Below are 16,653 nucleotides of genomic sequence, written 5' to 3'. Positions count from 1 at the left end.
TTCTGTCCTGTGTTATAATTTTTGCATTTAGGTGTCTATCTCCACTGGTTTTCAAGCTTAATGTGAAAGGAGCCTAGCCTATTACTTGATGCATTTTAGGTACTGAATTTATGACTCTCAAATGAATAATTACCCAAGATTATGCCTCTATTTCAAGAACATGCTTGTTATGAGGGAGACAAATGTACTCTTCATATAGCTAAAGTTTACAAATGCTATTCTTTCTGTTAATCATTAAGGCAGTAGTTTTAAAATCAGGTTTATTATATATGTCATTTGAAAAATTGTCAACTTTTATTGGAATTGCTTTTGGTTTAAATTTGGCCTTAATGTCAACAGAGAGCCTGATACTGTGTATGTATCATATATAACTTATTTTAGAAGAGATTTACAATTCACATGGTGTTTGAATGAAATCCTGATCTGGCATTCATGAGCTTGTTAATCAATTATTGGTCAAATCAAAGTGCATGACATTTAAAGAAGTCTAATACTATGTTGCTCTATTTCTAACTTCATCTTGAGAACTCAATAGACATTAGCAAGAAAAGTGTATATACTAGAGTGAACTGAGATTTCAGACTACCAGAGAAAAGTCTAGATACCTAGTGAAGACCAAAAAACACATCCTCCTTAGCTTTGAAGTAACAGCTAAATTTGGACAGCATTTGACGGCTTTCCACAACTTGATTAAGAAGGGTCATTATGCTCTCAAAACACAATGTGGCACTGAAGTATGAATAGTAACTTTTTTCTTGTTTAAATGATGTTAGCTTACCAAATGTTTCCTGTCTTTATGCCCATTATGCTATATTCCAAGACCTCTAGTAAATTTAGACAACACTATCCAAAAAAGACACCTTAACAATGATATAAATATAGTTAGAACTCAGAAGTTCAATGTGCATTTCAATGATTTACTGCCTTTTTTTTACTGAACTGTCTTTCTACTTTCCTGCAAACACTCATGTGGTGAGTACAGGGACCATTGTGTAATTTAACTTCCTATTCTTTATGTTTTTGTTTCTGCCTCTCCCACAGAATACAAACCTTTAAGAGCCATTTCTCTGATTTTTTTTTCTTTTTTTTCACAAATTTTAGCCTACAACAATAGGCCTAATACAAGGTCAGTGTTGAATAGACAGCATTTGAATGAATGAGTGAATGAATGAGCAATGGTATACCCTGCCCAGAAATAAATTTGGTTAGGAGTTAATAGAATACTTTTTAAAAAATTTTTTTAGAATAATTTTTTTACTTGCATATTCTTTTTCGGATTTGAAATATACAATTTGGAGGGCTTCACTTAAGATATATAATAGACAATGATAAATATAAAATTGCTGGGGCTTCTTTCAGTGCTGAGTAAGTGGTCCATGCAAGCAAGGGTCTCTGAAGCTTCAGCTTCATTAACCAAATGAGAATTGTGCTTCTGTAGTTAGCACTATGAGAATGTATTATCATAATGGAGCACTATGAAGTTTTTTTCCGTGGCTGGATTTACAATCTGGTTTCGGTCACTGTTACCTGAACAATTGTGCTGGACCCACCCAGACAGATGAGATCACAGAGGGTTTGAGTGGTGCGCCCTGAAAGAACTGCTTCCATTAAACACAGTAGGACTTAGTTTTTTTTTTTTTTTTTTTTTTTTTTAGTAGGACTTAATTTGAAGAGTAATTTTAAAACTTTATGAGAACTATTGTCTTTTTAACGTAGAGTTCTTTAGTCTTCTTGCATAAAATTAAGATTCATTTAATTAATCAAAATATACTGATTATTAAATTAATCCTAGTCAGCTTCATGTGTGAATAGATACACAGACGGAGAGATAAAATAAGAGTTAGAGATGCATGCACAAATATGTGCAAAGTTAGAATGAGCCTGGGAGATTTCAAACGTACTATACTTACCCTATTTGTCTAGTGGTGTGAATTTTTTATTTTTTCTCCATCCTCACCCAAAATGGAATTACCTTCATTTATTTCGGATTTGAACTGTAGGGCCTACAATTACATCTGGGAAATCTGGGGTTTCTCCAGATAGTTTCCTAGGAGGTCCGGACAGCCCATCCCCCATTTTTAATCCCTGCCTTGTTTATATCCAATTTAATGACCGTCTGGCCTGTGTTACTGGCACAAGGGTGTTACAAATCTCAGTGGTCATTGGCGCGGGTTTTAGCCACAGCCATAGAGAAGAAGAGAGGAGTGGAAAGACTGGATTTGCTGCTACTCAGTGCTGTTTATATCTGAACTGTCTCATAAAGCCTGACAAGTACATAATGGTTACTTCTGTTCGTGGCAGGTCTGGCTGCTGATCCTGTGGCGCCTGGGTCTCAGGCTTCCTATTTGCAGGCTCCTCGAGACTTCAGTTCTGGGGGATTTACTCATCACTCAGTAAACTGGTTCCTCTCCGAGATTAGCATATTGGATTTATTTCAGATTCGGTTTGCCAATTCTTGAGAAGTGTGTTCTGACACAGCAAGTATAAACTAAATAACAGGCTTAGTGGCCACTTAGGTCTAATATTTTAGTGTAAACTAAGACATTTGCAAAATTTTTTACTCTCATGATATCCTCTCTACTGTATCCTTTTGTGCGAGCTCTTCAGAGACAATAGTAGCATGTAAATTGATTACTCTAAATTATTTGTAACTTGCAATGTGAAAATAATCCTTTATACCATCTTCACATATATATTCCAGTATCTGGGTAAAAACACATTTTCAGAATTAAACACGTATTTATGGAGATGCTTGGGTGGCTCAGTCAGTTCAGTGTCTGCCTTAGGCTCAGATCATATCTCCAGGTCCTGGGATGGAGCTGTGCTTAGGGCTCCCTGCTCAATGGGGAGCCTGCTTCTTCTCCCTCTCTGCTGACAATCTCCCCTGCCCCCAGCTCTTGCTCTCTCTTAAATAAATAAATAAATAAATAAATAAATAAATAAATAAATAAATAAATAAATATTTTTTAAAAAAACATGCACTTGTGTCTCTAATTTTTTATCCATTGTTCTGATATTGAGTTTTCATGAGTCATTTGGCATTTAGAACTTGACCTGACCTTTTCTTTTTGCTAGTTTTTTGTTTGTTCTTTTGTTTTTCTTTGTCTCCAACTGTTTAATTCCAGATAGGTAGAAATAATGCCTCATTCAGATTGCATTTTGGTGTCTTACACAATCTATGTGTTATGAATAAAAATGAATTATACCAGAAGTGTGATTCTGCCCTGCAGGTTTAGCTTCTCAATGGGAAGACTTTGCTATTATTTGTATAAATCATTTACAAATAAAATGATATAGTGCGAAGCACCCCAGCTTTTATTTTTTGTTTTTTTTTATAAAGAACTAAAGAGAATTTTAAGCAGGCTCCATACCCAGCACAGAGCCCCACGTGAGGTATAATCTCACAACCCAAGATCATGACCTGAGTTGAAATTAAGAGTCAGACACTTAACCAACTGAGACACCGAGGTGCCCCTAGAAGCATACTAGATTTTAAATCAAAATTTAGCAAAGAAAGAACAGGTTGAGCCTGGAGTGTTTGTGGGATCAAAAAATAATGGGTAAATCCCTAGAAGTCTGCTTTATTGGGGGTCCTGGGGATCCCTGGGTGGCTCAGCAGTTTAGTGCCTGCCTTTGGCCTGGAGTCTCAGTCTCAGGATCAAGTCCCATATCCAACTCCCTGCATGGAGTCTGCTTCTCCCTCTGCCTGTGTCTCTGCCTCTCTTTCTCTCAGTGTCTGTCATGATTAAATAAATAAATCTTTTAACTAACTAACTAACTAACTAACTAACTAACTAACTAACTAAATAATAAATAAATGGGGGTCCTACTAAATAAGGAAAGATTTGATCATCAAATGAACAGCAATAATAATGGATTTAATTCATTGAGTGAAATAGCATATGGTGAGTCAATACTAAAATAAAACAATTAATGGGTATATTGAAAGCTTGATGAAGAATGGGATATTTATCATTTCAAACTACCTCTTCATAAGACATGTATTAATTACAGAGTTGTAGCATAACTTAACAGAAAAACTTGGCTAACATTTCCTTAATCAAATGATCAAAATAAACATCAAGTAATGGGACAGATCGAAATTGTTTGTCACTTTATAAGATGCAATGAGGAAACACAAAATCAATGTATGTTATTACCATATCAAAATCCATAACCTAAATCTAATTAGGGCCAAATTGGAATACATTATACAAAGTAATTAGCTTACAATTTTCAGAATGCCAAGGCCATGAAAGTTAAGGAAAGACTAAGGAAATATTCAAGACTGAAGGAAAATAAACAGACAAGACAATTAAATGCAGCTAATGACTATATGCTGTATTTTTTGCTATTCAAGTCATTATTAGGACAATTGAAGAAACTTGAATGGGATCTGAGGATTAAGTGACAGTAATGTATAAATGTTCATCTCCTTTTGGAGATGTGCTGGTTTTGGAGATGTGTTTTGGTTGTGTGCTGTGGTTTTATAGGATAACAGCTTTGTTTGCAGGAGATATACACTAAAATAATTTGAGGGTGCTGAAGTATCAGGTTGGCAATTTATTTTCAAAAATAATTTTGAACTTGTCTTTTAAGTTTAGTAGAGGTTGGCAGCTGTTATAAATTTTTTTAAATTAAAAGCTAAAAAAACCTTAGAATTACAAGTCTGTGAGAAATTGCAGTATTTTGTTTGGTCTTAAACTGCAGAGAAAAAAAAAAGCCTAAGAGTATCCTTCAAAATTAACAGTTTATTTTTTTTAATACCAAATAAAACATTTTTAGAAAGTGGGCATAAATTATGAAAGGGAGCTACTGATCTAATTAGGATGCTTACAGAATAATTAAATGTAGGAAGATGTCATTCCATGTGTAACATTATTTCTTTGGTGTGACTATTGCTTCTGATTCTGATTTCATAAATTTTCATCTTTGCTACTATTTTTATGTACTGGAATGTACTTCATGACATTTAAAACACATATATTTCTCTGGAAAAAATATTATGAAAGGCCCATAACATTTATGTTTATTGACCTCAGTAAAAATCTAGACTATAATTGGAAAATAGAAAATCCATCTGTCTCACCGGAGTGTAATAGATTTTGACTCCCAGACAGGGTAACTGAGTTATGCTTGGTATTGATATACATTAGTATCTGCTTGTTCTTTCTCCTTTTTTATTAGGTAATCCTTTCTAAACAGTCTCCCTAGTGTGAGTTGTAGGCATTCTGTAAAAACATGATCTACTTACTTAGTTATAGACTGCCACATTTTTCTTTTGGTAAGACAATGAAAAATATGTTACTCATTAAACATTAATATATCTCTTTATTAAATCATGTAAGTTGAGCCCTAAAATTTTGTATTGGGTCTAATTATTTGGTTTAAGAGCTTGCATTGATTAAAATATTGAAGTATTGAATTATTACCTCATCATTTTTGTTCTTAATTAACTTTTTGCTCAATTTCAGCCTTCTATGGAAGTGAATATTTCATGTTTTAAGATACAGTAATTGCTTTATATAATAATTACTATTAATGTGACCTAAGTTTAGCACAGTTTTCAGAGAAGATTATACTTTTACTCATTCATGAAGAGAGAGGACTCTAATACCATGACAATTAATTATTAAAATGATCATATCAGATAAAGATATGATAACTATCCATTAAAGAACAGTCAAACTAATTTCAAAGTTCATCCTGCCCAAGCAGAGCCAAGGGAGAGTAAGCTCTCCATGAGATGTAAGGGTCAGAGATGTAACAATAGGGAAATATTGCCAGTAACTATAGACATTAGGGGAAGGCCCATATCAAACTGATTTCTCCCAGCATGCTATATAGGTCACCTGCCAGTAGACTGTTGAGTATAAATGGGCTCAATTATTCTAGACCAAAGTAGTGTAAATTTTTTCTGTTAACAATGCACATGGACACTGATTCAGACAGACCATATTAAATGTACATGTTGGCAACCAGAACACTTGAAGTAATAGCATATGTTTTCCTGTGCATTAATGATAATGTAAGCATATAATAGGACTCTTCATTCAAGGGCTCCAAAATGAAGGCAAATATTTTTTTCCTTTTCACTTTACAAAAGTCTAGTGATATTGTGACTATTTTTCCAAATATGGCATACCAAAATAAAGTAGTGTCAATATACAGTAAGTCAGCTGTAGCAGAGTTGATATTATTTCTACCACTTCCAGAGTCTTTTTCTTGAATTGTTCATAATGTTCTCTGCTATTTCCTTTGCTTACAATCATCTCCTTATTCTACATTTTTCCCGTTTCTGCATTGCAGTCTCAACTTTCAACCCAGGTGATACTGTGTATGTAAGATATACTTTCCTAAATAATCCATGTAGTTCAGAAATATAGGTTTCACGTTCACTTTAAGGGTTGAACATTCAGCATTCATTTTGTTTTAAGGAAGCATGGATTTTACTGGGGGATGGATTGTCCAAATAATCATTAAATATTATTATAATATGATATTTTATATAATTATATTATATATATTACATATATTATTATTAATTAAAGATTATAATTCATGCTCTTCACAGGTTTCTCCCTGTTTCTTTTCCCCATTCAAATAGATAGCCAGTGCACTACTTCCTTGTCCAAAGGGTAGCATATGGTAGGTTGTAAATTTCCAAAATAAATGTTCTAAGTAGTAAATCACTATAGATGGTCTTGAGAGAAAAAACAAGAGGAAATTATTTAAATCTAGAGGCTTTGCTACAGAAATTGGGTGGTGAGTGGAGGTTCTCAACTACATAAGGAAGGGAGTTTGTCCAAATTAGAAAAATCTCAGGGGGCAAAAAAGGCCAACTGGATTTCAATCCCCTGACCAAGGAGGTAGCAAGACTCTAGAGGGAAATGGTTTTATGCTACAACTAGTCAAAATGTGTTTGTCATAAAATGTGATGATCAACTCATTGATGAGAGAGCAAGAGCTTAGAAACAAGTGGTTTTATGATACAGATTGGACCACAGAGTAAAGATGTCAGGCTCCTGGGATGTCCCAAAGGCATCAGGTAGTCACCACCCCAGAAGAAGTTCAGCAGACAAGGGTAGTAAGCATCTCTAAAATCTTGTGTAAACAAATGACCAAAAACTAGAGACACTAACCTATTGCACCTTCTCCCTCCCACCCAAGACCTGACCCCAGAAATTAGCAGTGAAGAGGATTCCAGAAATAAAGTACAGTGTTGTGGGATGAGAGCTCATCAAAAAGACTAAAGTTTAGCTTTCTGACACCCCAGAGCTGAGAATCTGAAATAAATTGGAGTAATACAAATAAAAGGTTGTGGGCTGAGATTCATACTTGAAAAAGCAACAGGTGAACCTTAATCCATACTTTAAAAAGGTATCTCAGAGAATCTCTCCCTCCCTTCCATATAGACAGACTATCCCTTAATTTCTTAGTAAAAGGCTCCTTTGATCTACATAGTCTTAAACAAATGCATTTCAGTTTGTGGTTTTTCTTCTCATTTGCAAAACTAATAGCCTGCTTAATTGATTTTACCACAAGGAAACAATTTGCTCTAAGGGTGGAGACAAGTTTCCTCTTTCAACAAATAAAACCAAACCCAAATCTCCTTATTTCTTTGAAAAGAAATATTTTGACTTCTACTCTTCTCATTAAATTTTCAGACATGGGTCAAGATTCTTGAATACTCAAGCTCCAAAAGAAGATTTTTCTTAAGTATGAGGCTTAGGAATAGAAGCCTGATCCTAAAATGATGGCAACAGAATGCTTTTTGCCTTTTTCATGGCTCCATTCCTAGCCGATGATCTCTGTGATATTAGTAGTCTCTACCAAGCATTCACAAGAATGCTCCATCCAACTTTTCTTTACTGATGTCATCTTATTGAGCTTCCTCTTCACATCTCAGTCAAGCTAAACACATTCAAATATGTCCCCAGAAGCCCTATTTCCTTCTTACATCTTTCCACTTCTGTGCCTCCTGCTGCCTTCCCCCTTTCCCACACCTACCACTATTGTAGCCTCTCCTTATGCCTTAAGACAATACCCAAGAGCGTTATATGTGAGTGATGAATCACTACATTCTACACCTGAAACCAAGTTTACCATATATGTTAACTAGAATTTAAATAAAAACTTGAAATAAAAAAGTAATAAAAGAAAAAAAAAAAGAACATGTTCAAGACCCTTTTCATTTCCTCAGGAAAAATATGTAATGTGTTGCCTTGTCTTTGGACTTGCATAAAACTTTCAAATGTCTGCATTATAGCACTTACCACAGTGACTATAATTATTTATGTGTCTGTCTATCTCAATAAATCATGCACTTCTTAAAGAAAAGTGCATGGTTTATTTTTCTTTAAATCTTCAAAGCTTGCACAGTGCTTGGCATATGATAGGTGTTCAATGTTGATGAATGAATCAACAGTGCAAAGGTTATAATCCACTGCCCAATTGTTATTTTGAAGCAATTTAATTAGCTTAGGTCTTTGTGTGTTTTAAAGTTCCATAAGAAAAGTCACAGACATATTGATCATGATGCATTAGAAGAGAGGATTTACATTTTTTTGTAGCTTCAGCAAAACACCTTTCATAAAAGGCACTACAAATTTTATCCCATGGAGGTACATAAATATTGTGTCGCCTTCCTTTTGACTAAGATGCAATATAGAAATGTGGCATTGATAATTGTATAGGTGATCATAACGTAAGACTACTCCCAAGTGATAGCAAAACATTTTTTTTCTGGTGGTCCCTTAGGTAATCTGACATTTTTAACGTGGAAAAAAAAAAAAAAGGTATTTGGAAAGGTCTGCCACTCCTGGAAACTTCCTGCAGAGTTGGCTACGTTCATATTGTTGAAAATTTAGTGGTTCTGAGCTGACAAACTGTAGCATTAAGCAGTGTCCCCTCTAAAGTCTTCTTGAAGTTGTAGTTTACAATTATTCCTCATTCCCTGGAAAAATGTTTGCTATAATAAGAAAGAGATAAGAGAAGAATAGTCTATGTCCTTTTCCCCTCTTTCTTTTATTTTACTGATATAAATTGGTTCGCTCAAATGACTAGCAGAGGGTATGGCTTGTATAACTTAGATTGCATTTAAATGATCAACTTTAATGGACCGATGGGGGCGGGGGGCACACATATGTGAAAGAGATAAGAAAGTGAAAAGACTGAAGCTAAATTTATATCCCTAAAAACTAGGAAGAGAGATATATTAAAAGCAAAAAGAATATGTTGACCTAAGACAATGGAAAAAGAGAGAGACATTTTCCTCACATAAGGGAGTGGACAGACACACAGTCAGATTTGATTTTTGTATGCTAGGGAAAAACTTTATAGAGCCTGGATTTCCAAGATCCTAGAGGGATGATTTAGGAGGTGAAGCCAACCCCAGTCATCTCCCAACTAAACACTCCAAGAGCTGCCAATGACTATAGTTAATGAGGTGGACTTGGAGCCATGCCTTTAATTAGCTTGACCCTGTGAAACCCTGTTTTTCAAACATTTTAAACCCATGACCCTTTAAAGCTTTCTTGTTCTGTATATGACCAGCCAAAAAAGATTCTCTCATCTTTCCTTATGTGCTTCAAATTATTTTTTAAAAATATTGTGTTGTAGACAATATTTCAAATATATTTGGCCTATTGGTGATTTTGACATGTATCCTCAGAGAATCTGCACCATGTGCTATGCTCTTCTCAGTGAAATGTGGGGTTAAAATTGAAAGCTGTTTAGATTGTGGCATAGGGTAGCCTATGTGGTCTGGCATATGTTATTCTATGTTCTTCATGCTCAGATTTGCATCATGAATGCTGTGGGAGGATTTCAGTTACATCAGATATCCAGAAGGCAGAAGGGATTTAAACTTCATTTCCTATTTATCTTGCTTATCACTTATACATTAATTACATGTACTTTTTGAGTATCTTTCATTGAAATTTTAACAAGCAAACTTATCATTTTTGTCAGCTTATCTGTAGTGAGAGAGTGCCTCTATCTACTGTGGGATACAGTTATAATTTTAATTTTGTAGTTCAGCAGATTTGGAGGAATGCTGACTTTTTTTCCAGCACAGAATGTGGTACTATCAAAAATAAGACTGAGTGTGGTACAGATTAGTTTCTCTATTATTATTAGAGAAGTATATGAAATTTAAGACAGAAAAGTTAATTCGTATACTTGGAAAATAGCAGAGAATAAAGTTGTTGTTGTTGTTACCATACTTTGAGTTTTGGCTTACATACTGTTAGAATATTCATTGCACCATAAAACATTTTTGTTTAAAAATATAACCAATTGCAAAGAGACACACCCAATGAGGGTTCTGGTTACAAATTTTACAATTGAATTAGATTTACTGAATGCTTCACAAACTATCTGTACAAGACTGGGCCAATTTTGACAAGACCTATGCTGCTTGATTATTTGAAGTAGAAGCCAGATAACTTCATGGATTCAAATGGATTCAACTGGAAAAGAGACACAGCCCAGCATGTCTACAAATGTTTAGTTTTGCAACTGAGAGGAAGAGCCATGAGTCAAGGTAATCCTTAAGTGAAACAGAGAAAAAGAAAAATTATTTAAAAGCTCAACTTATTTCAAATTTAGGATGTTTCTGATAGGAAACAATTTTAAAACTTGTTTCTATGTTGGCATTAAATAGGATCATCTAATCTAACTCTGTAGATATCTGAGGACACACTTCTGCAAGTGTACATTTACTACCATCCAATATATGATAGTTTCAGGCAATTCCTGGGTGTATAATCACACTTTGGATAATAACAAAATACTTGCATCATTTCAATTTGTATTGAGCCCTTGGCCTGACACCTGTCAGGAACCAGAAAGTATCTTTTGACCTTTCTTGGGAAAAGATTTCAAAATGTGTAAAAATTATTTGGGGGAATTATTAAAATACAGATTTCTTTGCCCTCAGAAATTCTGATTCAACATTCTGGGGTAGGCTAGAGAAATTTGCATTTTTAACTAGGAGCTCAAGACATTCTGATGGAGGTGATCTTTTGAATACATTTTGAGAAGTTTAGTCTTTAGAGGAATTCTAGGTACCATTTGCTTGAAGCTAATGTGACATCTAATACACTGTGCATGGTACTGATGGTAGTGCAATAATGAAATGGCTTACTTTGTAAAAAGTCAAATATCTACTGAGAAAGATATTTCTGTTTTTAAAAATCAACTTTGTCTTCCTATAGAGCTACTAATTGGAAATGTGAGCACAAGACTAAAAAAATAAAAAAAATAAAAAATAAATAAACCAGCTTTATCATAGCCCTTATTCTAAGAATATTATGTAGTAGAAGTACCTTTGTCTCAGGGTTTCTCCTGGTCTTTCGTATACCTAGTTCTAAAGGTCTACTTCCCTTTGCTATCAATTCCACTCTTTAGTGGTAACAGGTCAAGTTTTTAACGACTAATCAGGCTGGGACAACTGCCAATCATAGAGACTCTAGAACCAAGCAGAATGTATGGAATCTAGTAAAATTTAGCCAGAACAGAAAGTTTGTTCTAGCATTTGCCAGCTAGAGACAGCCCTTTGGCATCCCAACTATGCTGGTCCCCATAAGCTTGAGAATTTTGTTGATTGTTCTTGTTTAGTTTCCCATGAATCAATATTTTCATTTCTTTGTCAAAATGAACAAATGAATGAATGATTTCAAATAATACATGTGCATTTGTATAGATACAGTCTTACAATAAAAAATAAACAAAATAAACCTAACTTAAGAAGATGCTCTACTTTCCAAAATTGTAAGATATGTTAGGATATTGTTAGGTTTTTCTCCAGGAATTTTCACTTGTTGAAAACATTTTGTTATGTCTATTTATGCCAGGAATTACTTTAAAGATATGAATGGAATTATCAACAATTTTGTATAAGCAATTTCGTGTAAATATAATTTTGCATAAACAAAACCCGTCTTTACCTAGTTGACCCGGGCATTGTTTTAGCAGGTATCAGTTTTGCCAGGCAGGGAAGGAATGAAAATCATTGTTACACCAGCTGCCACAGAGACAAAGGAAGTCAAGAAAATATTTTAAGTATGAGCATCCTTTGAGTACAAGGTATCCCCAGGCCTCTTCACATTCCCCATTTATAGCTTACATATTAACTAGTCAATATTACATGATGGCGAGCTTTAAAGACCTATTCCTCTTTCCATAGCACAATGTGTCAACCCTCTTTCCCCTAAAATATGCAGTATAAAGATCGTGATGTATCAGAGGGCAGAAAATACAGTCATGCAAAATGTAACATGATGGCATGTGAAACTAGAGATTATTTGTGAAACATAGGTCACAGTTCTTTTTGTTCTTTTACATGGTAAATATCTTCCATATTTTCTCAGGATGAAAACAAAAACAATGAAGGATATGACCTCTTTTCATCCTTCATGAAGAAATCCATTATATCAGAATGTGCTTCCAACATGCAGACATCATATGCACACAATAGTGGATGAATTTAAGAGCTGAATGAAGAGGACTATGGGACTATTCTGGCTTTCATGGAATAAGGAGGGAGGAAGTGTCATCATTAGGAAAGTATGGTGGATGTTAACTGCGTGTGAAAATTATCTCTATGCCTCTTCTATCATCAATCGAGTTTTTATTCATCAGATTTTCTGTCAGTGAAAAGAATTAGTCTCCTTTATAGGAGATATTCATTAATAATTATTAAGGGGATGAGAAAAAATTAGGGCCAGAAAGAACATGTTATATAAATTATAGTAAAATGTGTATATGCTCAGATATAAGTATTAAAACATTTTAGAAAATAGTTCACAGATCCTAACTAAATTATAAAAGTAGAAAAGGGACATGACTTTCTTGAACTTGAGAAGCCAGTTGGTGTAGTAGCTATTATTTTTCAAGAATGTCTTCTCTTTCATAATTCCAACTAGTTTTTCTCACCTTTTATCTGCTACTTAACCGATTTATGACCTAATGAGATTTTATGTCATCCATATATTGAAACATCAGTAATAATTTTCTAAGTGAGGGCATATCTCTAACCAAGAGGAGGCATTGCCTTGCTGCAGTAATGATAGGTATATTGATTTATTTGCTACTAACTAACATGTAATTGTTACATTTAAGAGTAGAAGATCTATTTTTTCTTCAGATTCTTTAGAACTCTTCTCCCTTCCACCCACCTCTCACCCCATCCAAAACACACATTTAAATTGAGCAATTTTCTTCCTGAACTTAGGTTGTCTGACCCACTAATAAGCTTCTTATCAGTCTTAGAGATTTCAATACTAACTAAATGATATTGATACCCTCTAATTAAACCCCTCTAAGGTTTGAGAGACCTAGAGAGCATTTGCTATATTAATTTATCAATCCTGGGGAAGCATATTGTTTCAATTTTCTGTTAAGGTTTTTTTTTTTATTTCAAAAACATAACTATACAAGATTTACACTTAATTAAATGCTATTTCTCTTAAATTAGTATTAAATGGACTATCTTCATCTTCATTTTTAGGATTATGTTCTGTGTATATATACATTATTATTAGCCTGGATTCTGGAGCCAGACTGACTGGATTGGAATCCCAGAGCTATCACTTTTTATCTGTGTCATTATGCAGAAATTACTTAAACCCTTATGCCTCAGTTTCCTCTTCTATGGCAATGCAGACAATAGTAATTTGACACAGTAGATCACTAAAACATTTGAGGGATTAATTAGTCAAAATGATGCTTTTAGAAGAGTGGACTGTATACCATTTTTCTTTTACAGAATAATAGTATTGCTCACCTCATTTTTGCCCAAAAGTTAAACTTTAAAATCTTTATGTCATCTTTGAATTCCCAGTACATATAAAACCAGAAGATTGATATCTAATATTTGTCACTATAAAATCAATTTTATCATTTAGTTACACATTTAATAGAAAATCAGTAGAATTAGAATGACTGACTTTATATAAATTCTTAAAAGTTAATTCACCCATGTCAGAAATATTTATTTTTTCTTATGGCAATAAAATACTTGTTGTAAGAAAAAGCATGTATGAAGTCATTATCAGTGTGGATGAGAAGGCCACACTGATTTAAAAAAAGCACATTTGATTTAGAAAAAGCAAATAAGAAATCTGTGGTTTAACTTAGTGTCTACTGGTTTAAATACTGCTATGCGATTTTAAGGCGTTTCCAAGACAACAGTTCATCCTTTAGGTGGTGAGTAGTTTTAAAATGCGTAATATAAGACTTTGTCTATAGGTTTATTAGACCCAGTGAGCTGCTTATCAAATCCAGAAAGCTCAGTAGACTGTAAAGCAGTTCCATGGAAATTCCTCTTGAAAATAAATCAGAAACCTATAGGAAAGAACCAGTAGAGGTCATTCAATGTAAGTTTTGTCTGTCCACATATATACACTTAAATTATGTCCAAATTGATGAATTTATTGAATAATGTGGTTTATAAAAGGTATTAAATGGTTTTCCAAGTTTGAGTATAACTTATTCATTTCAGTTGCCTCTATACAGAATGTGAGAAGGAATACCAATATCAATGCATATCATAAAAATGTGTCCTTTTGGCTCAATGGAATTCATACTGATATAGAGGTTTTTAATACGAGTGCAGACTTTTTAAACTCGCTCCCAAGTTAATAATATTATATAAAATTATACACCAGACAACAAAGCAGCAGCTTTGTATGCAATTTTTACCACAAGCGTAAGATACTTATTATTATCTCTGTTTAACAGATGATAACATTGAAGATTGAAAAGTTAAGTAATTGGACTACATCTGCATAACAAATTGAGGGAGGGAATATTGACTTGAATAAAAACTTGTCTGGGCCTACCACTTAGTTCTTATTTTGGTGCTATGCTACCTTTTGCATATTATATTCCAAACACGCTCTCAAGATGGTTCCTAAAATTACATTAGATGAATAGTGTAAGACTTTTCCATCTTCAGTTAAATGTTAACATTTCCCAAATTTTACTCTTTTCCTCTAGAAACAAAAAATATACTCCCCCTCTCCCTCTGTCTTATAGATTAATATAATGATAATACTTATTTACTGAGTGTGTACTATAAGCCAACTATTCTGATTGACTGTTTCAAACATTATTATACTTAATCTTTGCAACAGCACTGTCAAGTATCATTATCTCAATTTAATACATGAAGAAAATATGGCTTAGGGTGGTTAAGAAAATTACAGAATTGGTGAATGGGAAGAGATTTGAACCACACTAGTCAACTCCAAATTCCATATTCTCAAACATTCTCCAAAACATCTGGAAAAATGAAAATGAAAAGAGAGATGTGTAAAGAAAAAATGATGAGGTAGTCTGTGGACAAGTGAAACTAGAAGGGCTAAAACATATATTTTAAAATGTATTTCAGATAGCTCCCCAAGAGCATAAACAAGATAGAATAAAGCAAAATCATAAAGTGGTCTAACAATGAAAATGAAAAAATTTAAGTTGCACAAACAATTAAACTCAAAGGAGAAAATAAAGGAGGAAAACTGAAGAATTAGAATCCCTCAATTGAAGTAATAACAGTTTGGAGACTAAGACATGGGATGGGACACAATGGGAACAAAAAAGGGCTTAATATGGAACGCACAAACTTTCCACATGAAGGCAACCCAGATGCGAGAAGAGCTGAGGGCTGCCGTGAGGAGATCCTGGTGCAAACCAAGACACAAAGGAAGAAAAGAAAGAGCGAGAACATGTCCCTGGTTTCATGTTTCTTTTGGCAACAAGAAGCTTCAGAATTACATCTGTTTTTCCATTTCCCTTTACTTCTAGTGCTGCTGGATTTGAAACTCCAAACCTCCAGTAAATTCTATCCATTGCCTTGGTAATCCTGCCTAGAAAAGTGGGGGTATGATTATTTGAAAATAAAGTCATTCTATCCTGTTCTCCAAAATGGAGAAATTGTGTTGTTAGGATTTCATCATTTGGAATAGTACCATTTGTCACCTCCTTCTCATTCAAAGTCGGTGAAGGAGAAATGGAGATTCAGGAGCCAAAGGCAACAACATTGACTTAACTGCAAGAAACATTTCAGCTGAAATTGGTTATTTCTCTTTGTGTATATATTTGCACCTGGGAGTCTTAGGTGATAAATTTGGCAAGTAGAACTATGACTTCTAGAGAAAATCCTGGGGCCCTACTTCACAGCCCAAAATGGGCACAGGGACAATCACACCTGCGTTTTGGTCTTTATATGAATATCTTTGGGTCAAGAGCAGTATTTTTCGCCACAGCCTTTTCAACATTCTCTTGGATGGCTGTGAAAATCTTGTGCAGAGAATGTATTCTACTCCAGAAGTCAAAATAAATTCGAAAGACCTTCCCTTACGAACTCTATTTATTTAATGCAACTGGTGCTTGCTACCTTTGTGACTTTTGGCAAGTCACTCTCCACAGCCCTCTCCATTTTCAGTCTACAGATATATTGTCTAAGGCAAAGTCATTTATAAATTTGCTTTAAGTTTTGGTTATTGCACGTATTTATAATAATGTGGGTGAAATTAATGGTGAGGGGATAGACATTAAGCACATTTTTAATAACTGCACTGTTTAAATGAAATATGTGCTTCAGCCATTCAAAACCTAGGCTCATGCCAGTTATGTGTTAAATAATTGATC

Source organism: Canis lupus, chromosome 19 (genome assembly GCF_003254725.2).
Source record: "Canis lupus dingo isolate Sandy chromosome 19, ASM325472v2, whole genome shotgun sequence".
Lineage (NCBI taxonomy): Eukaryota > Metazoa > Chordata > Mammalia > Carnivora > Canidae > Canis > Canis lupus.
The sequence above is the reverse complement of the archived record's forward strand: the minus strand, read 5'-3'. Positions refer to the sequence as shown.